The sequence below is a fragment of the Mustelus asterias genome, chromosome 23 (genome assembly GCF_964213995.1).
Source record: "Mustelus asterias chromosome 23, sMusAst1.hap1.1, whole genome shotgun sequence".
NCBI lineage: Eukaryota > Metazoa > Chordata > Chondrichthyes > Carcharhiniformes > Triakidae > Mustelus > Mustelus asterias.
Window position 1 is genome coordinate 63,104,865 of NC_135823.1, and position 27,788 is coordinate 63,132,652.

Here is a 27,788-nt window from a genome sequence, read left to right on the forward strand (position 1 = left end):
AGTCGTGGTGGTTAAAACTGGAGACAAAACCCAGATGGTCATAGACCATTAATAGATATACGCAGCTGGATGCGTATCCTCTCCCGCGCATATCTGACATGGTCAACCAGATTGCGCAGTACCGGGTGTTCTTCACCATTGACTTGAAGTCAGCTTACCACCAGCTCCCCATTCACCCAGAGGACCGAAAATATACGGCCTTTGAGGCGGATGGTCGTCTCTTCCACTTCATAAGGGTCCCCTTTGGCGTCACGAATGGGGTCTCGGTCTTCCAGCGTGCAATGGACCGAATGGTGGACCAAAACGGGCTACGGGCTACCTTCCCGTACCTGGACAACGTCACTATCTGCGGCCATGACCAGCAGGACCACGATGCCAATCTCCTAAAATTTTTACGCACTGCGTCTCGCCTGAATCTGACCTACAACAGGGAGAAGTGTGTATTTAGCAAGCGCCGCCTAGCAATTCTCGGATACGTGGTGGAAAACGGGGTCCTTGGCCCTGATCCAGACCGTATGCGTCCCCTCCTTGAACTTCCCCTACCCACTAGCATCAAAGCACTGAGAAGATGCTTAGGTTTCTTTTCGTATTACGCACAGTGGGTTCCCAATTATGCGGACAAAGCCCGTCCGCTCATAAAGTCTACCTCTTTTCCCCTGGCAGCAGAGGCTCGCTTAGTCTTTGAAGGGATAAAAGCTGACATCGCGAAAGCCACGATGCACGCCGTCGATGAGTCCATCCCCTTTCAGGTGGAGAGTGATGCATCTGATTTCGCCCTGGCCGCCACACTTAACCAGGCGGGCAGGCCCGTCGCCTTTTTCTCTCGCACCCTCCAAGGCCCTGAAATTCGGCACTCCGCGGTGGAAAAAGAGGCTCAGGCCATTGTGGAGGCCGTCCGGCATTGGCGCCATTACTTGGCTGGAAAACGATTCACCCTGCTCACGGACCAGCGGTCCGTGGCGTTCATGTTCAACAACACGTTACGGGGTAAGATCAAAAATGATAAAATCTTGAGGTGGAGAATCGAACTCTCCACCTACAACTATGATATCATGTACCGTCCGGGGAAGCTCAATGAGCCCTCAGACGCCCTGTCGCGTGGAACATGTGCCAGTGTGCAGGAGGATCGGTTACAGGCCCTCCACAATGATCTCTGCCATCCGGGGATCACTCGGCTCTTCCATTTCGTAAAGGCCCGGAATCTACCCTACTCAGTAGAGGATGTCAGGTCAATAACCCGAAGCTGCCAGGTATGTGCTGAATGCAAGCCGCACTTCTATCGAACTGACAGGGCACACCTCATTAAGGCCACTCGCCCTTTTGAAAGACTGAGTGTGGATTTCAAGGGCCCCCTTCCTTCGACAGATCGGAATGTGTACTTCCTCAACGTGATTGACGAGTACTCCTGATTCCCTTTTGCCATTCCCTGTTCAGACATGACCGCTGCCACGGTTATCAAAGCATTGTGGGATCTTTTCACCCTGTTTGGTTACCCCAACTATATCCACAGTGATAGGGGCTCGTCGTTTATGAGTGACGACTTGAGGCAATACCTGCTCTCAAAAGGGATTGCCTCAAGTAGAACTACGAGTTACAACCCCAGGGGTAACGGGCAGGTTGAAAGAGAAAATGCTACAGTCTGGAAGGCTGTCTTACTGGCGTTGAGGTCTAAGGGTCTTCCAGTCTCCCGTTGGCAAGAGGTACTTTCTGATGCGCTCCATTCAATCCGGTCCCTCCTGTGTACGACAACCAACGCTACCCCACATGAGCGGATGTTTACCTTCCCTAGGAAGTCTTCCTCTGGGACCTCACTGCCGTCTTGGTTGATGTACTCAGGACCTGTCCTCCTGCAGCGGCATGTTAGGACCCTCAAGTCCGACCCTTTGGTTGAACAGGTCCATCTCCTCCACGCCAACCCTCAATATGCCTATGTGGCATATCCTGATGGGCGAGAGGACACGGTCTCTCTTCAAGATCTGGCGCCTGCAGGGGACTTGGAAACCCCTGTCGCTCCCGCACCCCTGGTTAGGGACCCCTTGACCTTTATCTCCTCTCCTGACACGGGGCGGGCAGTATCAGGACCACCACTTAACCCTCTTACTCCCGTGTACAGCTTGCCTGAGTCCAGGAGATTGTCGCCACCTCGGGGCGTGCTCAAGTCCAGGAGATTGTCGCCACCTCGTGGTCCACCTGTCCGTGAGGAACTGGAGGAGTCATTGGACACCGCCTTGGAGAGAGGGTCATCACGGTCACCAGAACCGGCACTACTGCCAGTGTTGAGGAGGTCGCAGAGACGGTGCGGCCCTCCAATACGACTGAACTTGTGAATATATGGACAGTTTGTTCTGGTTTTTTTTGCCCCACCTGCCTTTGTTTTAAAGGAGGGGTGAATGTGGTGAACCATAGATGGTTACCACTATGGGTACTGAACCATAGATGGTTAGCACTATGGGTACTTGTACATATGTTACTGTTGTCACTGTTGGGGTTAGGGTTGGGGTGTTCTACCTGTTGGTATTGTTCTGTGGTACACTCCGGTTGGTTCCGCCTACCTGTAGGAGTATAAAGGTCACTGCACTGCCTGGTGACCCTTTAGTCTGGGATTGTATTGTTATATAGTATGCTCCATTCTTGTTACTAATAAAAGCCTTTATTTCCCGGGTACGATCTAGCCTCCCGAGTGATTTAATCGCGCATCACATGCCATATGCCTTCTTGACTACCTTCTCCACCTGCATTGCCACTTTCAGTGACCTGTGTACCTGTACACCCAGATCCCTTTGCCTATCAATACTCTTAAGGATTCTGCCATTTACTCTGTATTTCCTATCTGTATTAAACCTTCCAAAATGCATTACCTCACATTTGTCCGGAAATATTTGGGAACTCCCCCACCACCTCCCCCTCTCCTGCCCCCCACCACCTCCCCCCCTCCTCGCTGGGAGTGTTACACTCCAGCAGGGTTTACAACAGCTTCCCACTAACGGGGAGCTGGCAACACGACCCTGCCGGAGTGAAGGGAGGCCATGGAGGCTCCCCTGGAGGTCGTGGGTAAGTAGGCGTGCCCCCAGTGCATTGCCAGCCTGGCCCCCTGGCACTGCCCAAGAGGCAAAGTGGCAATGACCAAGGAGCACCTTGGCACTGCCCACCAGGAACCAGGCAGTGCCAAGGGGATGGGACCAAAGGGAGCATGGCCTATTGGAGGGGCCTATGGGGGGCTGCTGGTGGGTTGGGGCTGTGGGTCGGTGGGGGGGGGGGGGGGGGGGGGGGGGCTGGGACTGCTGGGGGGGGGGTGAAATCGGGATTGCAGGAGGGGCAGGGCAGGCGCAGATTGAAGCGGGCCAGTGGGGGGTGGTGTTGGAGCTGGCCTGGAGACATCTGGGAGGCCAGCGATCAGGAGGTGGTCATGGCCCACAGTAAGTGATGGGGGGTTGCTGTGCTGGCTAGTGATCAAACTGGCCGGCTGTTGGGAGGCTGACAATGTGAGGCTGTTGCACATGTGCCGACCTCCACTATTGCAGATCGGCGCATGGGCTGTGGTCTGCTCATGTGCTAAGCTGCCAGCCGCTCCAGCGGGAATAGGCCCTGCCCACTGAATGTTAGCATGACGCACACTCGGGCACTCTGATGCACAGAGTGTGGGAGATTCACTTTGAAAATCCCACTGAGAAAACCAGTTCTTTGCGTACGGGGTTTTAGTTGGGCAGCATGGTCGGTGCAGGCTTGGAGGGCCGAAGGGCCTGTTCCTGTACTGTAATTTTCTTTGTTCTTTGTTCTTTGTTCTTTAGTTTAACCCCTGGGGGATTCACATTGCCTTTCCTCCAAGGCCATTATATCTGTCCACGGTGTAGTGCCTGATATAGTGCCCAAAACTGTTAGTATATTAATCAAAAATCAACACATCAAAAGTAGTTTTTCTGGAAAATCAGTGTATTGAAGGTTTATGCTTAATGAGGATAATTGGAAAAATGCAGTCTCAAGAAAAACAGATAGAAGGAATTTCCACCATCAACCAAAATCATCCCAAAGTACTTCAGGAGCTTTATTGTATTAAGCAGCAAATTGCAGTGATTTGATCATTTATTTCCATGATTCTCTATTTTACAAACTGAATTTTTCAAACATCTTTGATATAGTCAGTGAAGTTAGTTTTTTTTTAACTATAATGCAGTTTTTCTTTGATTACTACAGTCACATTTATATTATATTAACTACAAGATTCAGTGTACAGGGCTATAACTATTGAAAATTACAAAGTGGCATTTGTGTACCGCTTGATGATATGTTTGCCTGACTAGCTGATGTTTGATATCTTCCAGTTGTGTCTCCATTAATTATGGGTTACAGAATTTCTACTAGCTTGACATTTAAAGCATTTCACTCTTGCTTGTTATCAGCACAACAGGACACAAACAAAACAATATTTTTCTATATTCAATAACAGTAAGCACACTATTTCTGAGACAGCTACTTTCATAACCATAATGATTTCTTTCAGATCTTCTCTTCATTATCTTTTTCAGAGAAAAGAGTCACTGTCCACTCAATCTTTCCTGACAGTTACATCCACTCAATTCTATAACATTCTTGTAAATATTTTCTGTACTTTCTTTGGTATTTCAATATGCTTTTTGTAATATGAAGACCACAACTGCGCACAGTACACCAAATGTGTCTAAGCAATGTTCTATCTATCTAACCTTAACAATACCTTCCTGCATTGGTATTTTATTCCTTTAGAAATTATCTTCAATATTTTGCACTCCTTCTGGCTTTATTGATGTGTGTTGCTGCTTTTACATTGAATAGACAGTAAGAAACAGCCATTTGACCCAAGAATTCTTTGCTGGTCAGGCAATCTATATATCTTTTTACTCAGATCTCTTTCCTCATCTATGTCATTCAGTTTCTTTTCTTCCAAACAATAAATGGTTTTGTATTCCTCACATTCCATTGCAATGAAAAATATTTGCTATTTATCTATCTTTCTCCAAGCTCTTTTATATTCTTTGATTTTTTGTTTTAGTCTAATCTTCCACATTACTAATTAGGCCCCCCCCCCCCGCCCCCCCCGCTAACAACATAATGGTAGGACACTATCCAGTCTACTCCTCACTACCAGCTGAGGACTTGTGCCAAATTGGGAGATCTGTCCCACAAACCAGATATAATAATACTCGTTGAATCAAACAATGCAGGTTATGGCCCAGACTCCTCCATCATCATCCTTAGGTGCGTTCTGTTCCAGTTGTAAGTAGTCTCACAACACCAGGTTAAAGTCCAACAGGTTTATTTGGTAGCACGAGCTTTTGGAGCGCTGCCCCAGATGGGGCAACACTCCAAAAGCTCGTGCTACCAAATAGAAGGGGCAACGCTCCAAAAGCTCGTGCTACCAAATAAACCTGTTGGACTTTAACCTGGTGTTGTGAGACTACTTACAAATGGGACAGAACGCACCTAAGGATGATGATGGATGAGTGTGAGCCATAACCTGCATTGTTTGATTCAACGAGTATTATTATATCTGGTTTGTGGGACTGATCTCCCAATTTGGCAGAAGTCCTCAGCTGGTAGTGAGGAGTAGACTGGATAGTGTCCTACCAGTGTGTTGTGGGAGGAGCGAGGTGGGGGGGGGGGGGGGGGGGGAAGAGGTGTGGGGGGGGGGGGGTAATTAGTAATGTGGAAGATTAGACTAAAACAAAAAAACAAAGAATATAAAAAGCTTGGAGAAAGATAGATAAATAGCAAATATTTTTCATTGCAATGGAATGTGAGGAATACAAAACCATTTATTGTTTGGAAGATAAGAAACTGAATGACATAGATGAGGAAAGAGATCTGAGTAAAAAGATATATAGATTGCCTGACCAGCAAAGAATTCTTGGGTCAAATGGCTGTTTCTTACCGTCTATTTAATGTAAAATGAATGATGAATGAATACTTTTCTTCGGTGTTCACCAAGGAGAGGGGCCATGTTTTTGAGGAAGAGAGGGTGTCACAGGCTGATAGGCTGGAGGAAGTAGATGTTCGGAGGGAAGATGTACTAGCAATTTTGAATAAACTGAAAGTTGATAAGTCCCCTGGGCCTGATGAAATATATCCTAGGATTCTTTGGGAGGCAAGGGATGAGATAGCAGAGCCTTTGGCATTGATCTTTGGGTCCTCACTGTCCACGGGGGTGGTGCCAGAGGACTGGAGAGTGGCGAATGTTGTTCCTCTGTTCAGGAAAGGGAATAGAAATGACCCTGGTAATTATAGGCCAGTTAGTCTTACTTCGGTGGTCGGTAAGTTGATGGAAAAGGTCCTTAGGGATAGGATTTACGACCATTTAGAAAGATGCAGCTTAATCCGGGATAGTCAGCATGGATTTGTGAAGGGCAAGTCTTGCCTCACAAATTTGATAGAATTTTTTGAGGAGGTAACTAAGTGTGTAGATGAAGGTAGTGCAGTTGATGTCATATACATGGATTTTAGTAAGGCGTTTGATAAAGTCCCCCACGGTCGGCTTATGAAGAAAGTAAGGATGTGTGGGATAGAGGGAAGTTTGGCCGATTGGATAGGTAACTGGCTATCTAACAGAAGACAGAGGGTGGTGGTGGATGGAAAATTTTCGGACTGGAAACCGGTTACCAGCGGAGTGCCACAGGGATCAGTGCTTGGTCCTCTGCTATTTGTAATTTTTATAAATGACTTGGAGGAGGGGGCTGAAGGGTGGATCAGTAAATTTGCTGATGACACCAAGATTGGTGGAGTAGTGGATGAGGTGGAGGGCTGTTGTAGGATGCAAAGAGATATAGATAGGATGCAGAGCTGGGCTGAAAAATGGCAAATGGAGTTTAACCCTGACAAATGCGAGGTGATTAATTTTGGTAGGACAAATTTAAATGTGGATTACAGGGTCAAAGGTAGGGTTCTGAAGAATGTGGAGGAACAGAGAGATCTTGGGGTTCATATCCATAGATCTCTGAAGGTTGCCACTCAAGTGGATAGAGCCGTGAAGAAGGCCGATAGTGTTGGCGTTCATTAACAGGGGGTTTGAGTTTAAGAGCCGTGGGGTTATGCTGCAACTGTACAGGACCTTGGTGAGACCACATTTGGAATATTGTGTACCTCACTACAAGAAGGATGTGGAGAAACTGGAAAGAGTGCAAAGGAGATTTACCAGGATGCCTGGTTTGGAGGGTAGGTCTTATGAGGAAAGGTTGAGGGAACTTGGGCTTTTCTCTTTGGAGCGGAGGAGGTTGAGAGGAGACTTGATAGAGGTTTATAAGATGATGAGGGGGATAGATAGAGTGAACGTTCAAAGACTATTTCCTCGGGTGAATGAAGCGGTAACTAGGGGGCATAACTATAGGGTTCATGGTGGGAGATATAGGATGTCTGAGGTAGGTTTTTTACTCAGAGAGTGGTTGGGGTGTGGAATGGACTGCCTGCAGGGATAGTGGAGTCAGAAACTTTAGGAACATTTAAGAAGCTATTGGATAGGCACATGGAGTATTTCGGGATGATAGGGAGGAAATAGCTTGATCTGGGTTTCAGACAAAGCTCGGCACAACATCGTGGGCCGAAGGGCCTGTTCTGTGCTGTACTGTTCTATGTTCTAAAAGCAGCAACACACATCAATAAGGCCAGAAGGAGTGCAAAATATTGAAGATGATTTCTAGAGGAATAAAATACCAATGCAGGAAGGTATTGTTAAGGTTACCTACCCCAGGTAGGTGACCTACCCCAATCCAACGCCGGCAACTCCACATCATGACTGATCCATTTGCAGGACAGACCAACAGGCAGTGGTGACACAGTGGTGTACAGACAAGAGGAAGTGATCCTGGGAGTCCTTACCATTGACTCAGTACCCCATGAAGACCCATGGCATCAGGACGAACAATGCCAAGAAACCTTTTACAGATTGGTTCTCATATCACCTGCTGCAGGCTCGGTCTGACAGATAAATCCTTCAGGGATCATTCTGGGTGTTGCATGCAATAAGTAATAGAGCTGAACAATCCCACAATCAGCAGGTCAGATCAAAGCTCTGCAGTCCTGCCACATCCATGTTGTGAATAGTGGTGGACAATTAAACAACGAACTGGAGGAGGAAACTCCATGACTATCCTGATCCTCAATGATGGGGAAGCCCAGCTCATCAGTGCAAAAGACAAAGCTGAAGCATTTGCAACCATATTTAACCAGAAGTTGGCATGGTGGCATAGTGGTTAGCGCTGCTGCCTCACAGCGCCAGAGACCTGGGTCCAATTCCTTGGGTGACTATCTGTGTTCTCCCCGTGTCTGTGTGTTTCCTGTGGGTGCTCCAGTTTCCTCCCACAGTCCAAAGATGTATGGGTTAGGTTGATTGGCGATGCTAAATTGCCCCTTAGCATTGGGGAGATTAGCAGGATAAATACAAAGAAACAAAAAAAAGTACAGCACAGGAACAGGCCCTTCGGCTCTCCAAGTCTGCAACAATCATGATGCCTGCCTAAACTAAGACTGTATACACTTAAGGAGTCCGTATCCTTCCATTTCCATCCTTTTCATTTTTTCATCTAGTTGCCCCTTAACTGCTGCTATCGTACCTGCTCCCACCACCTAAGAAACAAAGAAAAATACATGGGTCACGAGGATAGGGCCTGGGTTGGATTGCAATCGGTGCTGGCTTGATGAGCTGAATGGCCTCCTTCTGCATGTTGGGATTCTATATGATTCTAAGTGTCATGTGGATGATCCATCTCAGCATCCTCCTTAAGGACCCCAGCATCACAGATGCCAATTTGATTCACTCCAAGCAATATCAAGAAACAGCTGAAGGCACTGAATATTACAAATAATGGGCCTTGACAAAATTCCAGAAATAGTCCTGAAGATTTATGCTCCAGAACTACCCATGGCCGTAGCCAAGCTATTCCAGTACAGCTACAAAACTGGCACCGACCCGACAATGTAGAAAATTGGCCATGGCCTGTCCACAAAAAGCTGGACAAATTCAATCCAGCCAATTATCGCTCCATCTGCCTTCTCTCGATCATCAGCAAAGTGATGGAAGAAGTCATTGACAGTGCTCTCAAGTGTATTGCAATAACCTGATCAGTGTTACTGTTTGAGTTCGGCCAGGACCACTCAATTGCTCAGGTGTCATTACAGCCTTTGTCCAAACATGGGCAAAAGAGCTGAACTTAAGAATGGAGGTAAAAGTAATTACCTTTGACATCACGGCAGCATTTGACCAAGTGTGATGTAAAGAAGCACTGGCAAAATTGAAGTCAATGGGATTTGAGAGGAAACTCTCCACTGGTTGCAATCATACCCTACACAAAGGAAGGTAGTTGTGTTTGTTGGAGGTCAATTCAGTCCCAGGGCATCATTATAGGAGTTTCTCAGGATAGTGTCCTAGACCCAACCATCTTCAGCTGCTTCATCAATTACCATCCCTCCATCATAAGGTCAGAAATGGGGATGTTTGCTGATGATTGCACAATGTTCAGTACCATTTCAATTTAAAGATAGTATCAAATTAGAAAATAAAAGCATAGAATACTGCAAAGATTTGTGGTAGATCAGAAGATTGGGCAGATTTTAGAAACCAACAAAGAAAGATTAAAAATTAATAAAGAGGGAGAAATTAGAATGAGAGAAAGCTAGCTAGAAATATAAAAACAAATAGTAAAAGTTTCTAAAGATATTTAAAAAGGTAAAGTGTAACTAAAGTGAGCATTCGTCCCTTCAATATTGAGATTGGGGAATTAATAATGAGAAACAAGGAAATGGCAGAAGCATTGAATAAGTATTTTCTGCAGGTTTTTATCATAGAAGAAACAAAACAGTCTCAATAATACTTGAAAATTAAGAAGTAAAAGGGAGGGAGGAAACTAAAACAATCACAATCACGAGGGAAATGGTTTTGGGAAAGCCAGTTTTCCTTATATGAATGCAACTCAAAATATTGGGGGGGGAGTTTGCATAGGTGTTCATCAGGAGCGCAAATGGCGACATGGGTAAAAAAAAATCCCACGATGGCTGGAAAACAAGAATCTCACCAGCAAGATCTAATTTTCAGATTTTCCCCACTTTCCCCGCCAATAACATAATAAAGTTCCAACTCAGGAAAGTTGGGAACCTCATTTCAATACATTAAGAACATAAGAAATAGGAGCAGGAGTAGGCCATCTAGCCCCTCGAGCCTGCCCCGCCATTCAATAAGATCATGGCTGATCTGACGTGGATCAGTACCACTTACCCGCCTGATCCCCATAACCCTTAATTCCCTTACCGATCAGGAATCCATCCATCCGCGCTTTAAACATATTCAGCGAGGTAGCCTCCACCACCTCAGTGGGCAGAGAATTCCAGAGATTCACCACCCTCTGGGAGAAGAAGTTCCTCCTCAACTCTGTCTTAAACCGACCCCCCTTTATTTTGAGGCTGTGTCCTCTAGTTTTAACTTCCTTACTAAGTGGAAAGAATCTCTCCGCCTCCACCCTATCCAGCCCCCGCATTATCTTATAAGTCTCCATAAGATCCCCCCTCATCCTTCTAAACTCCAACGAGTACAAACCCAATCTCCTCAGCCTCTCCTCATAATCCAAACCCCTCATCTCTGGTATCAACCTGGTGAACCTTCTCTGCACTCCCTCCAATGCCAATATATCCTTCCTCATATAAGGGGACCAATACTGCACACAGTATTCCAGCTGCGGCCTCACCAATGCCCTGTACAGGTGCATCAAGACATCCCTGCTTTTATATTCTATCCCCCTCGCAATATAGGCCAACATCCCATTTGCCTTCTTGATCACCTGTTGTACCTGCAGACTGGGCTTTTGCGTCTCATGCACAAGGACCCCCAGGTCCCTTTGCACGGTAGCATGTTTTAATTTGTTTCCATTGAGATAGTAATCCCATTTGTTATTATTTCCTCCAAAGTGTATAACCTCGCATTTCTCAACGTTATACTCCATTTGCCATATCCTCGCCCACTCACTCAGCCTGTCCAAATCTCTCTGCAGATCTTCTCCGTCCTCCACACGATTCACTTTTCCACTTATCTTAACATTCCATTAGAGAGCTTCCTCATCATTTTGTTTCCCCCTCCATTCGGAATCCCACCCCCCCCCCACCCCCCCCCCCCCCCCCGGCCCGCCCCCCCCCACCCCCGCCCCGGCCTTGCCGACATAAAGTCATGTCAGGTTTACAACAGGTTTTTAAAAACGGGATCCAGATGAAGGGAACCTGCCAGAGGCGCACAGGTAATTTCAGCCTCCAGGGGGAGGAGAGCATGCCCAGGCAGTACCCTGGTAATGCTAGGGGGCAGTTGCAGGTGGACCATCTGGGGATCTCCATGGGGCGGGGTCCCCTTACCCATGGAGGGGGTTCTGTATGTGTGAGAAAAGCTCCATGGGGCGGCACGGTAGCACAGTGGTTAGCACTGCTGCTTCACAGCTCCAGGGTCCCGGGTTCGATTCCCGGCTCGGGTCACTGTCTGTGTGGAGTTTGCACATTCTCCTCGTGTCTGCGTGGGTTTCCTCCGGGTGCTCCGGTTTCCTCCCACAGTCCAAAGATGTGCGGGTTAGGTTGATTGGCCAGGTTAAAAAAATTGCCCCTTAGAGTCCTGGGATGTGTAGGTTAGAGGGATTAGCGGGTAAAATATGTGGGGGTAGGGCCTGGGTGGGATTGTGGTCGGTGCAGACTCGATGGGCCGAATGGCCTCCTTCTGCACTGTAGGGTTTCTATGATTCTATGATTTCTATGATTCTAACTGAGCAGTTGGTGAGCTGCACACCGGTTTACTTACCTCAGCCAGCACTCTGTGCAGAAATGGAAAAGTTCTGCCCATTAATTCTTAATAAATCTTAAGTGTGATGTGTTATGATTATAGAATTCAATTATAAGTGTTATTTTTAAAAATGCTGTAAAATGACATAAATATGGGATTTTCCTATTTGAAAGATTTAAAAAAATTAAAAGTCCAACAAAAATATAATAAAATGACAGTGAACTCTGATATCACTATCCACAAAACTGTTGGTACTAAAGAGCATTAACTTCCCAACTTGATTTTTAAAATAGAAAAATGTAACCTTCAAAGCCCTGAGGTATACTTTTAGCTTCTAGTGCACTGCTGTTGTTTTGCAGCTTCTCTTGACTATCTCATTCATTGTGGCATTTGTGCTATCCCTAGAGTCATGAGGCTTAGGGTGAACAGCAGATCAATGCAGGTGCTGCAAGTTATTTTGCTGAACAAGGTATGTAGCAAAACATGGGCTGGAGCATTGTTTCACATTATCCTGTGTATTTTAATTTATTAAGTGTAGTCAATGAAAAATCTAAAAAATACATTTCAACCCTTTTTTTATTTTAAATTTTGCATTGTTTTTTGACTTTTAAACTTATTGTTCAGAGATTTATTTTCAAATGATTTTATTTACTTGTGCAACAGATTTGAAAGGTGGCAGTCAGAATTATGATTTTAAGATTGTCATCAAGTACTAAGGATAAAAATTGCCCATAATGAATTTCATTTGGGTACACTGTTGGTGGGACTTTGTATCCAATTTAATTGATTCCTCAGAAATGTAGCTTCATTCATTTATTTATTTGTTATTAAGAATAGTCAACATTTTATCTAAAATTCCTCTCTGTTTTATAGTGGTAGCATTAACCGGTTAATTTTAAGCGGATTAATGCTCCATTAACGTAATGGAGGAACTTCAACAAATTGTAGTAAGCATTCATACAATTTTTAAAGTTTATTGACCTCCAAGCAAGTTATGATCTTTGTGGAGTTCAAAATCCAACAGAACCAAATTTCGCAGGAACCTTAATGAAAAAAGACAATGGGCAAGATTTCACTTTTTTGTAACTTTTATTTCAACAACCAAATCAGAATCAACATAAATTAAACATGCACTAAGAGGCAAATCAATATTAGAACAAAGATAAAACTCATATTTATCAAGCAGGCCATTCAACCTATATGGCCCTAATTTCACCTCCTTGTCTTCTAAGATTTAGCCATTGATTTTCATCTGGCAACAACTCCCACACAACATGAGTTTCCATGGATTTTACCTTTAACAAAATGGCACACTTCTCCAGAACCTTCTCAACTCTGCTCTCATTCATCTTCATTGCATGGATCCACCAGAATCACCTTTATCTGAACTATCAGTAATGACCTTGGGCATTGTATGGCTGATTCTAGTCAATCAGAGACCGAGAAAGGTCATTCATACCAGCTCAAAGGCCAAGTGGACCAGACAAGAGGCCAATACTCAAAATTAAGATATAGAACTTTTTTGAACATATTTTATGAATTCTGTGGAATGTAAAACACTGCCAGCTCCTCTGTTACAACATTGACAATGCACTAGATTTGCTGGCAGTGTGGGAATGATATGTGCATATGTGATACATGCACCTGTGAAAGGATCATAGAACCAGAGCACAGAAAGAGGCCATTCAAATCACTGTGCCTATGTTGGCTCTCCAAATAAACAAATGTCATTCCCTCGCCTTCTCTCCGTAGCCCTGCACATTCTTCCTTTTCAAATAATAATCCACTTCCTTGAATGATTCGATTGATCAAGCCTCCATCACATTCTCAGACAGTGCATTCCCAGATCCTAAGCACTCATCTGAAAATGACAGGGAAATCCTATTAAGTCAGTTCCACAACAGGTTGTACAGAAGGGGTGTAGGCAGGAATGATTATCCGCCTCTAGTGGGCTCCTAGTGTCAACTGTTTTATCAAGCCAACACATGGTACCTGTCATGTGAAGAGGCCACCCATGAAATGGTGATGCCATTTTGCAACAGGCCAGATAGATGTAAGAACCAGAGGCGCCATTCAATGTAGAAGGTGCTGCTCCACAACTCATGGGGCCTTCTCCCTCATGTCAATTCTTCTGGTCCTCTTATTTACCTAATTTGTGGTTTGTGACCATGAATACAGGCACCCTCTTGCCTCCTTACATATTACAACAGTGCCAACCTCTGGTGGTGCATCTGCCAATCTTTAACTGTTATAAACCTTCCTATTGGCCTCCCAGACCTGGGAGGCTGCCCATCAGCCTTAATTAGATGGGCACCAGGAGGCAACCAGTTAATTGGATTCCCCCTTGAAAGTTGCCCTCTGTGTCCCCTTACATCTGTGGGTTCCCAACACACATTTCATTCCAACAGCAGAATTACGACCTAAGAATGAAAATCCTGCCCTAAGACCCCTAGTTTTAAACATTCTAATCAGGGAAAACAGCCGCTCAAGATTTACCAATCAAACCTTGAAGGATTTTACACATTTCAATGAAATCACCTCTTATTCTTCTGAAGTTCAGAAAATATTGGCCCACTCTATAGAAGTCTCTTCTCATTGGACAGCTCTGACAAATCAGGAGTTATCTAGTGAATCTTCAATTGCACCCCGCTAGGACAAATATATTCTTCCTTTGGCGGGAAGACCAAAATTAGACCCATAACTCCAGGTGTTTTCTCCAAAGCACTATATAATTGCAGCAAGGTTTCCTTATTCTTATATTTCAAATCCCTTGCAATGAAGATCATTAGCCTTCATAATTGCTTGCTGTTCCCAGATGTTAATTTTGGGACTTGCATACAAGGCCCTTCAAATCCCCTTTAAAACCTAAATTTACAAACCTCTCATCTTTAAAAAATGTTCTGTTTTGCAAATCTTCTTGCCAAAGTGGCTAATTTCATACTTCTCATTATAAAACTCCATCTACATGTTATTATCCAATAAGTTAACAAAAAATTTTAATAGGTTTGTTAAATATGATCTCCCTTTTATAATACCGTGTTAACTGTGCCAATTCAGCTTGAGATTTTCCAAGTTCCCTATTAGCAATAAATCCTAGCATTTCCTCCACTACTGAAGACATTCTAACTGACCTATAGTTCCCCATTTTTGCTCTCTCCCTCCTGTTCTGAACAACGGGGTTACATTTGCTAACTTCCAATCCACAGGGACCATTCTAGAATCTAGGGACTGTTGGAAGATCAAAAACAATGCATCCACTATTTCTGCAGCCAACTCCTTTAAAACCTGAGATGTAGGCCATCAAATATAGGGCATTTATCAACTTTTCCTCTGATTAATTTTTCCAAGAGCTTTTCTTTACTAATATGAATTACTTTAGTTTCTCACCCTCTTTAGACCTTCGGTCCTGCAAAATTTCTGGTATGTTCTTTATGTCCTTTACAGTGAAAACAAATACAAAATCTTCTATCATTGCCACTTCCAACTCCCATTATAATTTCTCCTGTCTCTGCCTCTAAGGAACCCATGGTTTTAACTAATCTGTTCTTTTTAAAATATTTGTTAAAGTTCTTACAATCTGTTATTATATTTTTGTTGGTTTATTTTCATATTCTACTTTCTCCCGCTATCAATTTTAGACCATGCTCTGCTAGTATGTAAAATTCTCCAAATCCTTACTACTTTTTTGGCAATATTGTAAGCTTCTCCTTCTAGTCAATACTATCGTATCATCTCTATGTAGCCTTGACTGCACCATGACTGTACCACTTTTCAAATGGAGCTTTTATTCCTCTGAAGGGAGGAATATAAGCAAAGGAATATAAGCAAATAAATATAAATTCTTGACAAATAAGCAATCATTTCCTCCAATGTTTGCCATTACTTATGCAAAGTAATATCTTTTAATCTAATTTCCCACTCCAGCTCAGCCAATGCATACCTAAGTAATTCATTTTGCTATATTTTTTTCAAGCTTAATTTGAAAATCTAACTTTTTTTAGTTCTTTCCCAGGGTGTGGACTTTGATAGGTTAGCATTTATTGCTCTTGAAAAGGTGGTGAGCAGCCTTCTTGGATCACTGCATTTGGTGTAGGCACACCCACACTTTAAAAAAAAATATTTTTACAGTAGATGGGCATCGCTAACTGCCCTCCATTTCAGAGTCACCTATAGACCAGACCAGATGAGGATGGTAGATGTCCTTCCCTGAAGGACATTAGTAAACCAGATGGGTTTTTATGACAATCAACAATTCCAGATTTTTATTGATTTCAAATTTCACCATCTACTGTGGCAAGGTTGAACCTGGGTCCACAGAACTGCTCTGGGTCTCTTGATTACTAGTCCAGTGACAATACCACCACCTCCCTTATGATGTTAGGAAGGGAGTTACAGGATTATGAGCCATCAACAGTAAATTAATGGCAATTTAGTTCAAAGCAGAATGGTGTGTGGCTTGGAGAGGAACTTGCAAATAATGGTTTCTCATGCATCTGCTTCCCTTGTCCTTCAAGGTGAGGTCACAGGTTCAGAAGGTGTTGTCAAAGGATCATTGGCGAGTTGTTGCTATGAATCTTATAGACGGTGAAGGAATGAATGTTGAAGGTGGTATATGGGGTGCCAATCCAGCAGACTGATTTATCCTGGACGGTATTGAAATTCTTGTGCATTGTTGGTGCTGACCTCATCCAGGCAAGTGGACAAAATTGCATCACACTCCTGATTTGAATCTTATAGATGGTGGATAGACGTTGGGGAGTCAGGAGGTGAGTTACTTGCCAATGAATTTCCATCGCCTGACCTTGTAGCCACAGTATTTATATGGCAGGTCCTGTTCAGTTTCTGGTCACTGGAAACCCCAGGTTCAAGGAAAATAGAGGGTGATTCAGCGAGGGTAATGTCATTGAATGTCAAGAGGAGATGGCTAGATTCTCTTTCTCTATTATTGGAGATGGTCAATAGCTGGCACTTATGTGGTACAAATATTACTTGCCACTTAGAAGCCTAAGCCTGAACGTTCTCCAGGCCTTGCTGCATATGGACACAGATGCAGATACTGATGAGTTGTGAATGGTGCTGAACATTTCCACTTCTGACCTTATGATAGTGGTAAGGCTGTTGATGAAGCAGCTGAAGATGGTTGGGCCTAGGATACTACCCTGAGGAACATTGCAGTGATATCCTGGGATTGAGATGACAGACCTCCAACAACAATAAGCATCTTCTTTTGTGCTAGGTATGACTCCAACAAGTGAGGAGTTTTCCTGGGGCTCTTTGATGCCACACTTGGTCAAATGTTTCCATGATGTCAAGGGCAACCACACTCACTCCACCTTTTGCATTCAGCTCATTTGTCCACGTCTGGACCAACAATGTTAGGATGTGAGTGACCCTGGCAGCAACAAAACTGAGTATCCACAATTAGGTTATTGCTGAATAAGTGCCGCTTGATAACACTGTCAATGACCCCATCCATCACGTTTCTGAAGATCATTTGATTTGATTTGATTTTGGTTTGATTTATTATTGTCACATGTATTAGTATACAGTGAAATGTATTGTTTCTTGCACGCTGTACAGGCAAAGCATACCGTTCATAAAAAAGGAAACAAGAGAGTGAGAATGTAGTGTTACAGTCATAGCTAGGGTGTCGAGAAAGATCAACTTAATGTGAGGTAGGCCCCTTCAAAAGTCTGAGTAGACTGATGGGGTGGTAATTGGCTAAGTTGAAATTGTCCTGCTTCTTGTGGACAAAAATATGATTACTCTTCTGGAAAGAATGCTTTACATTAAGCTTACAAATTAATTCTGTTTCAACGTTAAGATCTTCACCTTGGTTTCCCATATGAATAGGAAGTCATTTAATAGCTACAGCAGAAGAGAGGTCATTCAGCCTGTCTTGTCTGTACCAAAATTCTGCAAGTGCAACTTAACTATTCCCACTTCTGGGCATTTTTCCTATAGTCCTGCATTTTCTTTTCTCTTCTCATAATTATCAAATTCATTTTTGAAAGCCACAATTAAATCTGCCTGCACCACATTCTCAGGCTATGCATTCCAGATCCTAATCACTTGCTGTATGAAAAAGCTTTTCCACATGATATCTGTGGTTCTTCTGCCATTCAACTTAAAATGGTGTCCTTTATCTAATTGGAAAAGGATGGAGCCATTAATGCTCTCCTTGCGATTTTGAACATCTCTAGCCACATTTCCTTTTAATCTGCTCCAAGGACAACAGCACCAGCTTCTCCGATCTATTTTCATAACTGGAATCACTTGTCCCATGAACCATTCTCGTGAAACTTTGCTGTACCCTCTCAAGTGCCTTCACATCCTTCCAAACGTGTGATGTCCAGAATTGGAAACAATTATCCAGCTGAGGCCATTTGTTCTTTAATACTCTATTTATAAATCCCAGATCACATATGCTTTCTGTGGGGACCATTTTCCAGCCCTACTCTGCAGGTACAAATCCCGTTATCTAGCTTTCTCTTCAAGTGCAGCATCAAATCCAGGTCACCATAAATAATGTCTCACTATTTCCTTCATACATACAACTCCGCAAAGGCCCTCATGTAGATTCTCTAACACCCACTTCCTCAATCATGGCGGAATGATTACTCTGAGCCCCCATCGAAGACATCTTGACTGTACTGACAGCATCATTCTCCTGGAGTAGTAGGGTTTCAGGTTAGATGTTAGTTCTGAAGTCTTTCCTTGTAAAACCATATCCATCGTCTCTGAGACCAGAGGATTGCTCTGAGTACGTTTTCTCACCTGTCTAGAAGTGAAATGTGTGTTGACTATAATAATACAAAAGCAAAATACTGCGGATGCTGAAATCTGAAACAAAAAACAGAAAATGCTAGAAAACCTCAGTAGATCTTACAGCATCAGTGGACAGAGAATAGAATTAACATTTCGAGTCTGGATGACCCTTCGTCAAAGCTGAAGACAAAGAAATTAGGATGATATTTATACTGTAAGGGTGGGGGGCGGGGGGTGTTTGTGTGTAAATGACTAATGTGTGTTGTCTACTTGTTCAAAGTAGAAGATATTCCCCTTCGAGCAATTCAAAGAATTGCCTGGTAATGACAATCTTAAAACTACATCTCATTACAATGTAGATTGGACTATCGATAATTAATGGTCTAAGTATGTGCAGACAAAAGCAATGCCCATCTTTGCATTCCACTTGGTACAAGTGACAGAATTCCGGTCCAGAAATGGTAGTGAATGGATGATGATCCGTGAGCAATATAAACTCTCTCCCATAGAGGAACTGATGGAATTGCTTTATTCCAAAAATGATCCCTGGTGCTTCCGTTCAATCTGGGTATAGTTATTTTTAGCTTTGTTCAATGTTCGAGAAGCAAAAGCAATGGCTCTTTCTTCGCCTGATGGCATAATGATGGCACCATTCCTACACCATAAAGGGGTGCACCACAAGCTAACTGTATGGGTAAAGTAGGATCAAAGTGCATGACTGCTTCATACTACAGTAATGCTTCTTTGGCTTGTGTGAAGGCGGTATTACATTGATCCGACCACTTCCATGTCTTGTTCTGGTACAAGTGGTTATGCAATGGTTTCAGAATTGTTGCCAAGTTTGGAACAACTCTTCCATTATAATTCAACAATCCCAAGAAGGAATGTAACTGGTTAATATTCTGAGTTGCGGGTATCTCTGTAATGGCCTTAACCTTAAAAGGAGATTTGTGAAGGCTAGTGGCATCAATCACATGCTCCAAATACTCAACGGTGGATTGGAAAAATTCAGACTCTCAGACAATAATCTTCGCATTTCTGGAGAGTGGCATCTGAGTTTCGAAGGTGTTCCTCTTCATCTCTTTCAGTGACTAGGATGTCATTGAGATAGCACTGGACCCCGCTCTGTCCACTCAGGATCTGATCCATTGCTCTTTGAAACAATGCAGGAGCATTTTCTTACGAAGAGAGATTAAATAGGTTGAGACTGTACTCATTGGAGTTTTGAGCTGACCTTGAGAGCTGACCTTGAGACATATAGGATTCTAAGGGGGCTTGACAGAGTAGATGCTGAGAGGTTATTTCCGCTTGTGGGAAAGTCAAGGACCATACGGCATAACATCAGAACAATTGGGTCACCCATTTAAGACAGAGATTAGGCGGAATTTCCTACTCAGAGGGTAGTGAATCTGTAGAATTCTTTGCCGCAGAGGGCTGTAGCAGCTGAGTCATTCAGTATGTTCAAGGCTGAGATAGACAGATTTTTATTCAGCAAAGGAATCAAGGGTTATGGGGATTGGCAGTAAAATTGAGTTGAGGATTATATCGTATCAGTCATGATATCATATAAGTTTGTTCTTGTTTCTTATTTTCAAGTGGAACTTGCTTTTTCTTCTAGCAGGTACAATCTTATGTGTCCCTTTCTTCCACAGCTTCGATATAGCATGTACACCAGCATTCAGTTGCAGAATGCCCTGGCTTTGCACACCAGTAACCTGTACAAATTTTAAGGTTCTTGGGTTTCGATTCAGCCACCATTTTGTGTATTCGAGTACGCAAACTCAATTGCTGAGCTTCCTTTGCAGTTAGTTCCACAGATACAGCAAATTCTATGGCCTTGTTCAGAGTAAGGTTACTCTTCAATAGCAAACATTCTGTATTCCTTTGTTGTGCAGAGCAAAGATGAATCTGTCCCAAATAGTACTATTCAGCACATCTCCAAACTCACAATATTCTGTAAATCTTTTAAGCACAGCCATGAATTGCGCAATTGACTTCCTTTCCTCTTGGTTTTTTTGTGGAATCCAAAGTGCTCTGCATTCACCAAGGGTTTTTGCTTGCAAAATATCTATCATAGAAATCATAGAAACCCTACAGTGCAGAAGGAGGCCATTCGGCCCATCGAGTCTGCACCGACCACAATCCCACCCAGGCCCTACCCGCTAGTCCCTTTTTTTACCCGCTAATCCCTCTAACCTACGTATCCCAGGACTCTAAGGGGCAATTTTTAACCTGGCCAATCAACCTAACCCGCACATCTTTGGACTGTGGGAGGAAACCGGAGCACCCGGAGGAAACCCACGCAGACACGGGGAGAATGTGCAAACTCCACACAGACAGTTTCCCGAGCCGGGAATCGAACCCGGGACCCTGGAGCTGTGAAGCAGCAGTGCTAACCACTGTGCTACCGTGCCGCCCCTCTTAGATTACTTCTACGATGTTCACATGTTTTAGTGCCTGGATTCTCAGGTTGCACTAAACTACGGAGGAGATTAAATGTTTTCCCCCAGCACGCTCAGGAAAGTCGGCAGCTTAATATCCCCAGCTATTTTGTTTGTCTGTGCATAATAGTTAAAATGAACATCAAAAGGTCCCATGATGCTGAAAACTCCTGAGTCTTCTGCTAGTGGAGGTTTTCCATATGCACAATTCACAATGTGTTTCCAGCAGCTACCTTGATTTTTCATTCACACAACTATTCAAGCTTCAGCCTCTTATTTAACAAACCCAGCTCTATAATTGCTGCAGAGTATTGTTACTCATGTCCATCTAGCCCATCAGGTCCAGAGCACATGCAAAAAGCTTATTTTCTAACTTTTCTGTTCTGACTTTTGTAAATTTGTCTTCCCAAGTGGTTAGCATGTGCCGTTCATCATCCTCGTCACCAGTTTTTATGTTATATATTAGAGGGAGCATGGAGGGTTTAAAACAATGGAGCTTTATTTACAGGTGTATGTTCTCTTACATGGCTGCTTCTTCTCTGCCTGTTTCCCGTGCTCGGGACTTATGATGTCACTTCCAGCGAATACATGAATATATTAATACAGCAGAGCTCAGTAAGCCAATAATAATTAACAAAAATACATAATACTTTTCATGGAGTCTTTCATTCTCGATGGAATATATCTTTGCTGAGAGTTATGAACTATCTCCTTAAAGGGCTATCTTTAAAGTATCTTTACTGTGCCACCTTTTAACCTATTTTCCCAGCTCATTTTAACCAACTCTGTCCCCATATCCTTGTAATTGTCTTTAAGTTTAAGACACTAGTCTTTGACCCACACTTCTCACCCTCAAAATGGGAAACTCCAATGCATAGCTTCCTCCAGTCCAAAAAAACAACCATTCACCGTTACTCTGTTTCCTGTCACAGAGCCACCTTTGAATCCATGTTGCCACTTTCCTTTTTATTTCATGAGCCACAACTTTGCCAGCACTTCATCAAACACCTTTTAGATATCCATGTATACCCTTTCAAACGCATTACCTCAAAAAAGTTAGTTAAACACTATTTGCATTTAACAAATGCTTGCTAGCTTTCCTAAATTAGCCTACATTTGTCCAATGACTGTCAATTCTGTCCAAGATTATTGTTTCTAAAATGTTTCACACCAATGAGATTAAACTGATTGGCCTATAGTTGCCAGGCTTAACCTTATGCCCTTTTTTGAACAAGGATGTAACATTTGCAGTTCTTCAGTCCTCTGGCACCACCTCTGTATCTAAGGAAGTAAAGTAAAGTTTATTTATTAGTCACAAGTAAGGCTCCCATTAACACTGCAATGAAGTTACTGTGAAATTCCCCTAGCCGCCACACTCCGGTGCCTGTTTGGGTCAATACACCTAACCAGCACTTCGTTCAGACTGCGGGAGGAAACCCACACAGACACGTGCAAACTCCCAAGTCGGGAATTGAACCTGGGTCCCTGGCGCAGTGAGGCAGCAGTGCTAACCACAGTGCCACCATGCTGCTTGGAAGATTGGAAGATTACAGCCATAGCTCCCCCAATTTCCATTCTTACTTCCCGTATCCTCAGATTTATCAACATTTAAATAGAACTAGCCTTTCTACTACCTCTTTATCAACTTTTAAGCCATCCACTGTCTCAGCTATCTCCTCTTTCAAGATGTCTTTGGCAACATCTTCTTCCTTGGTAAAGACAGTTGCAAAGTCATTTTGTACCTCATCCAAGTCCTCTGCCTGATACATAAACCTCCCTTTTTGGTCCCTAATAGGCCCCACGCCTTCTTTTGCCATCTTTCTACTATGTACATACTTATAAAATATATACTTTCTAGCTGCTTGTCTCTTCTCATACTCCCTCATTGAACTAAAAAATTTGGGCACATAAAATATATATTTTCTAGTTGCTTGTCTCTTCTCATACTCTCTCATTGATCCAGAAAATTATCCTGACAACGCTTCAGAAACTCTTCCCCCACCTGTCCTAAATACTATTAGGTAAAATGTAAAGTCACCATAGTGGCGGGTGACCATAGGCTGCTCTACTAAGAGGATCATCACATCTCAGGCAAGGGGCAAGGTTGAGAAGGCGGGCCTTCCTGAATAACCTCAGCCAGTACGGGAATTGAACCCATAATGTTGGAGTCGCCCTGTATCACAAGCCAGCTGTCCAGCCAACTGAGCTAACCGACACCCTAACTATACCATTACTACATATATTTTTCCCAATAGTTGGTTGCCTATAGAATACATGCAGTAGTGTAATGCTACCTCTATTCTTTCTTAGCTCTACCAAAATAGGTTATGTCCTTAACTCTTTGAGGACAACTCTCTGCAACACTGTAATATTTTCTTCACACTGCCAAAAATCCAGCTTTCTTTAGGGGAGGGGAGATCTTATAGAAACATATAAATTTATGAAGGGAATAGGTAAGATAGAAGCAGGGAAGTTGTTTCCACTGGCAGGTGAAACCAGAACTAGGGGGCATGGCCTCAAAATAAGGGGGAGCTGATTTAGGACTGAATTGAGGAGGAATTTCTTCACACAAAGGGTTGTGAATCTGTGGAATTCCCTGCCCAGTGAAGCAGTTGAGGCTACCTCATTGAATGTTTTTAAGGCAAGGATAGATTAATTTTTGAACAGTAAAGGAATTAAGGGTTATGATGAGTGGGCGGGTAAGTGGAGCTGAGTCCACGAAAAGATCAGCCATGATCTTATTGAATGGCAGAGCAGGCTTGAGGGGCCAGATGGCCTACTCCTGCTCCTAGTTCTTATGTTCTTATGTTTACTTTCCTACACACCTTTGTATCCAGGAATATTTAGTACCCAGTGTTCCTCTGTTTGATTATTACCACATCATATTCTCAAGTGGCTATCTGCACCTGCAGCTCACCAATCTCATTCATGCGATGTAACCTAATTTAAGTCTTACTACATTTTCTCTTAGATTACTTCTCTTAGAAGTAGACTTCACAACTCCTTTCTTTGTTGCTATCTGTCTTTCCCAATTCTTTGTACACCTTGTTCTACTTCTCCAATGCTAGCTCCTGGTATCTACCCCTTGCCAAATTAGCTTAAATCCTCTCCAATAACACTAGTAAACTGCCTCAGCGATATTGATACCAGCTCTGTCCTCATATGTAGAATATATGGTCAAAAATTGATAACTTCCTAATTCAACTATCAATAATCCCACTCTCTTTATCTACCAATATCCTGTTTTACACCACCCCAAAAAAACTCCTAACAAATTTCAAATGAAGTACAACCAAATTGAAAACACTAAGTGATTCGTGCAACTGCTTAATAATTTTGGTACATACTTGAAATGAGAGAAGGACCAAATGGATACATCATTGTTTTTGTTCAACTGCTTCCCATGTACCTACTCTTTCTCCTCAGAGAGGTAAAAATAAAGACACTCCTAGCTAATTCAAAAGCTTTTTGTCAAAAAATAGCTCTCTCATCCCTCAAAGGTAATCAGGCATGCCTCAGGAATCTCCAAGTCCATTAGTTCTCACCCTGAATTTGACCGTCCTTCTAGCATAATCACAGAATTTCAAAATGAGACCCCTCGGAAACAATGCGTGTTTTGTGGGCTCTGGTCCTTAACCTTATATTCATCTCGATGCACCACTTCTTACAGAAGCTCCCTCAGTTCTGCACTGGAAATGATTTTTGTGCTCAAGACCTACAGTGAGACTTGAACTTGGAACCCTGTGAATCGGAGGCAACTGTGTTCATAACTGAGGCACAGCTAACATAATCAATTTATTTTCACTCAATTTCTGCATGGCACACCTCCAATGAACAACTGATTCTGAAATCATTCAAAATGAACAGAAAGTGGTTACCGAGTTTGATTAATCTTGCCTATTGATTCAATTGCATGATTAGTAGTCAGCTAACCCTAAGATGCCTCTTAAACATTGCTATTGTATCTGATTCTACCATCACCTCTGGCAGCGTATTCCAGGCATTTACCACCTTCTGTGTAATAAACCTGTCTCTTATATCTCTTTTCGACTTTCCCCCTTTTATCTTAAATCTATGTCTCCTAGTAATTGACATTCCTAGTAATTGACATCCTCAACACTGGTGCCCCACAAGGCTGTGTTCTCAACCCCCTACTATACTCTTTATACAGCTATGAATGTGTGGCCAAATTCCCCTCCAATTTGATTTTCAAGTTTGCCAACGACACCACCGTGGTGGGTCGGATCTCAAACAATGACGGGACAGAGTACAGGAATGAGATAGAGAATCTGGTGAACTGGTGCGGCAACAATAATTTCTCCCTCAATGTCAACAAAATGAAGGAGATTGTCATCAACTTCACAAAGCGTAAAGGAGAACATGCCCCTGTCTGCATCAATGGGGACGAAGTAGAAAGGGTCGAGAGCTTCAAGTTTTCAGGTGTCCAGATCACCAACAACCTGTTCTGGTCCCCCCATGCCGACACTATAGTTAAGAAAGCCCACCAACGCCTCTACTTTCTCAGACGACTAAGGAAATTTGGCATGTCAGCTATGACTCTCACCAACTTTTACAGATGTACCACCGAAAGCATTCTTGCTCCTGCTCTGCCCAAGACCGCAAGGAACTACAAAAGGTCGTGAATGTAGCCCAATCCATCACACAAACCAGCCTCCCATCCATTGACTCTGTCTATACTTCCTGCTACCTCGGCAAAGCAACCAGCATAATTAAGGACCCCATGCACCCTGGACATTCTCTCTTCCACCTTCTTCCTTCGGGAAAAAGCTACAAAAGTTTGAGGTCACGTACCAACCGACTCAAGAACAGCTTCTTCCCTTCTGCTGTCAGACTTTTGAATGGACTTAACTTGCATTAAGTTGATCTTTCTCTATACCCTAGCTATGACTGTAACACTACATTCTGCACTCTCTCCTTTCCTTCTCTATGAATGGTATGTTCTGTCTGTGTAGTGCGCAAGAAACAATACTTTTCACTGTATGTTAATACATGTGATAATAATAAAACAAATCAAACTTTTTACCCTGGTAAAAAGACCCAGACTGTCCATTCTATCTATGTCTCTTATAATTTTATAAAATCCGATTGCCCCTCAGCCTCCGATGTTCAAGTGGAAGCAAACCAAGTTTGTCCAATCTCTCCTCATAGCTAATACTCTCCAAACCAGGCAACATGCTGGTAAACCTTTTCTGTACCCTCTCCGAAGCTTCCACATCTTCCTGATAATGTGACGACCAGAACTGTACCCAATATTCCAAATGTGGCTCTACAAAGCTGCAACATGCATTGCCAATTTTTATACCGACCAATGAAGGCAAACATGCCATATGCCTTCTTGACCACCTTATCCACATGTTTTGCCACTTTCAGGGAACTGTGGACCTGTACACCTCGATCCCTCTGTATGTTAATGCTTCTAAATGTTCTGCCATTTATTTCCCTCCTGTCTTAAACCTTCCAAACTGCATCACCTTCTCTGCCCTGATCTCCAGTTTATCTGCATCCTCTGGCAATCCTCCTCACTATCCAGAGCTACCCCAATCTTTGTGTCATCCACAGACTTACTAATCAGACTAGTTACATTCTCCTCCAAATCACTTATTACTTGTGCATTTGCTTACATTACATAACTAGACTCATGATCACATTTTATTGCCACTTAGGACAGGATTTCTTCTTCAAACTCTGGCTTACCTTTTCTAATAACAGCATTTGACCTACATTTTTCAAGTTTCTTATAATCCACTTGTTAGGACTAGTTCCCAGGACTTACTTATCACATTTGGATGATAAGGTCCAAAGTTAGTTCTTCCATATCTTGTTTTTAGCCATTGTCAAGGTCTTCTTGTTGGTTTTTCAACTTTCCATTATTTTCGATTTAATTGGAACTAGTGCCTTTGTTTGAATGCATTTATTTTAATTTGAATGAGTATTTAACCCTTTCCGATGTATTTCAATTTTTACAAAACTTAAGTCCAAACCTTCCAGTCAGCTTCAATTTTGAGCACATTGACACTACCTGCAAAGATTTCTGTCATCCAACCCTGTTACGATTTTTCAGCCTGACCTTCCCTTCCCAGCTGAAGCACAGAAGGGTCAGTGCAGCCATCAATGGAGAAGATTGTTGGGCACAAGAAGAGATGGAAGAAGAAAGGACAAGCCCCCATTCCACAATAGTAGCTGCTATATTCAAGTTGGATTTTTATAGGTTTCTGTCTTTCAGTGACTGAGCTAATGAATAATTGAGTGGGCAATGTGAGTGAGCGAGTGAGTGAGGAGTAGTTAGATCAATAGGGTGGGGTAGGGTGGCGGGTGTAGTTGGGTGGGGATGTAGTGGGGTGGGGATGTAGCTGGGTGGGGATGTAGCCAGAGGTAGTCGGCTGGGTGGGGTTAATAGGGTCAGATGCAATGTTCAATTAAATTATGCTGACTGATCACTGAGTTAGACCAAGTATTAAACTGTGTAGCATTTCCAGCATAAGCGTGCAGGTAAGCCCCACATATCTATCCCAAATCCCTGCCCTGAGCTCAGAGTCGGAGACATTGTTCCAGGGTACAGATGCTATAGGAAAGATAGAACAGGAGCTAAGAGAGGAGGGGGAGTTGCACTTTTGATTAGGGAAAGCATCACGGCCGTACTGAGAGGGGATGTATCCGAGGGTTCGGCCACTGAGTCTATATGGGTAGAACTGAGAAATAAGAAGGGGGAAATCACTTTGATAGGGTTATACTATAGGCCCCCAAATAGTCGGCGGGAAATTGAGGAACAAATATGTAAGGAGATTAAA

The 27,788-nt window shown here is 43.2% G+C and overlaps 1 pseudogene; it reads left to right on the forward strand.

Moving 5' to 3' along the window:
* The window catches only part of LOC144510451 (large ribosomal subunit protein eL19 pseudogene), a 47,437-nt pseudogene extending 27,169 nt beyond the window's left edge, over nucleotides 1-20,268 (forward strand).
* Nucleotides 20,269-27,788: the final 7,520 nt, after the last annotated feature.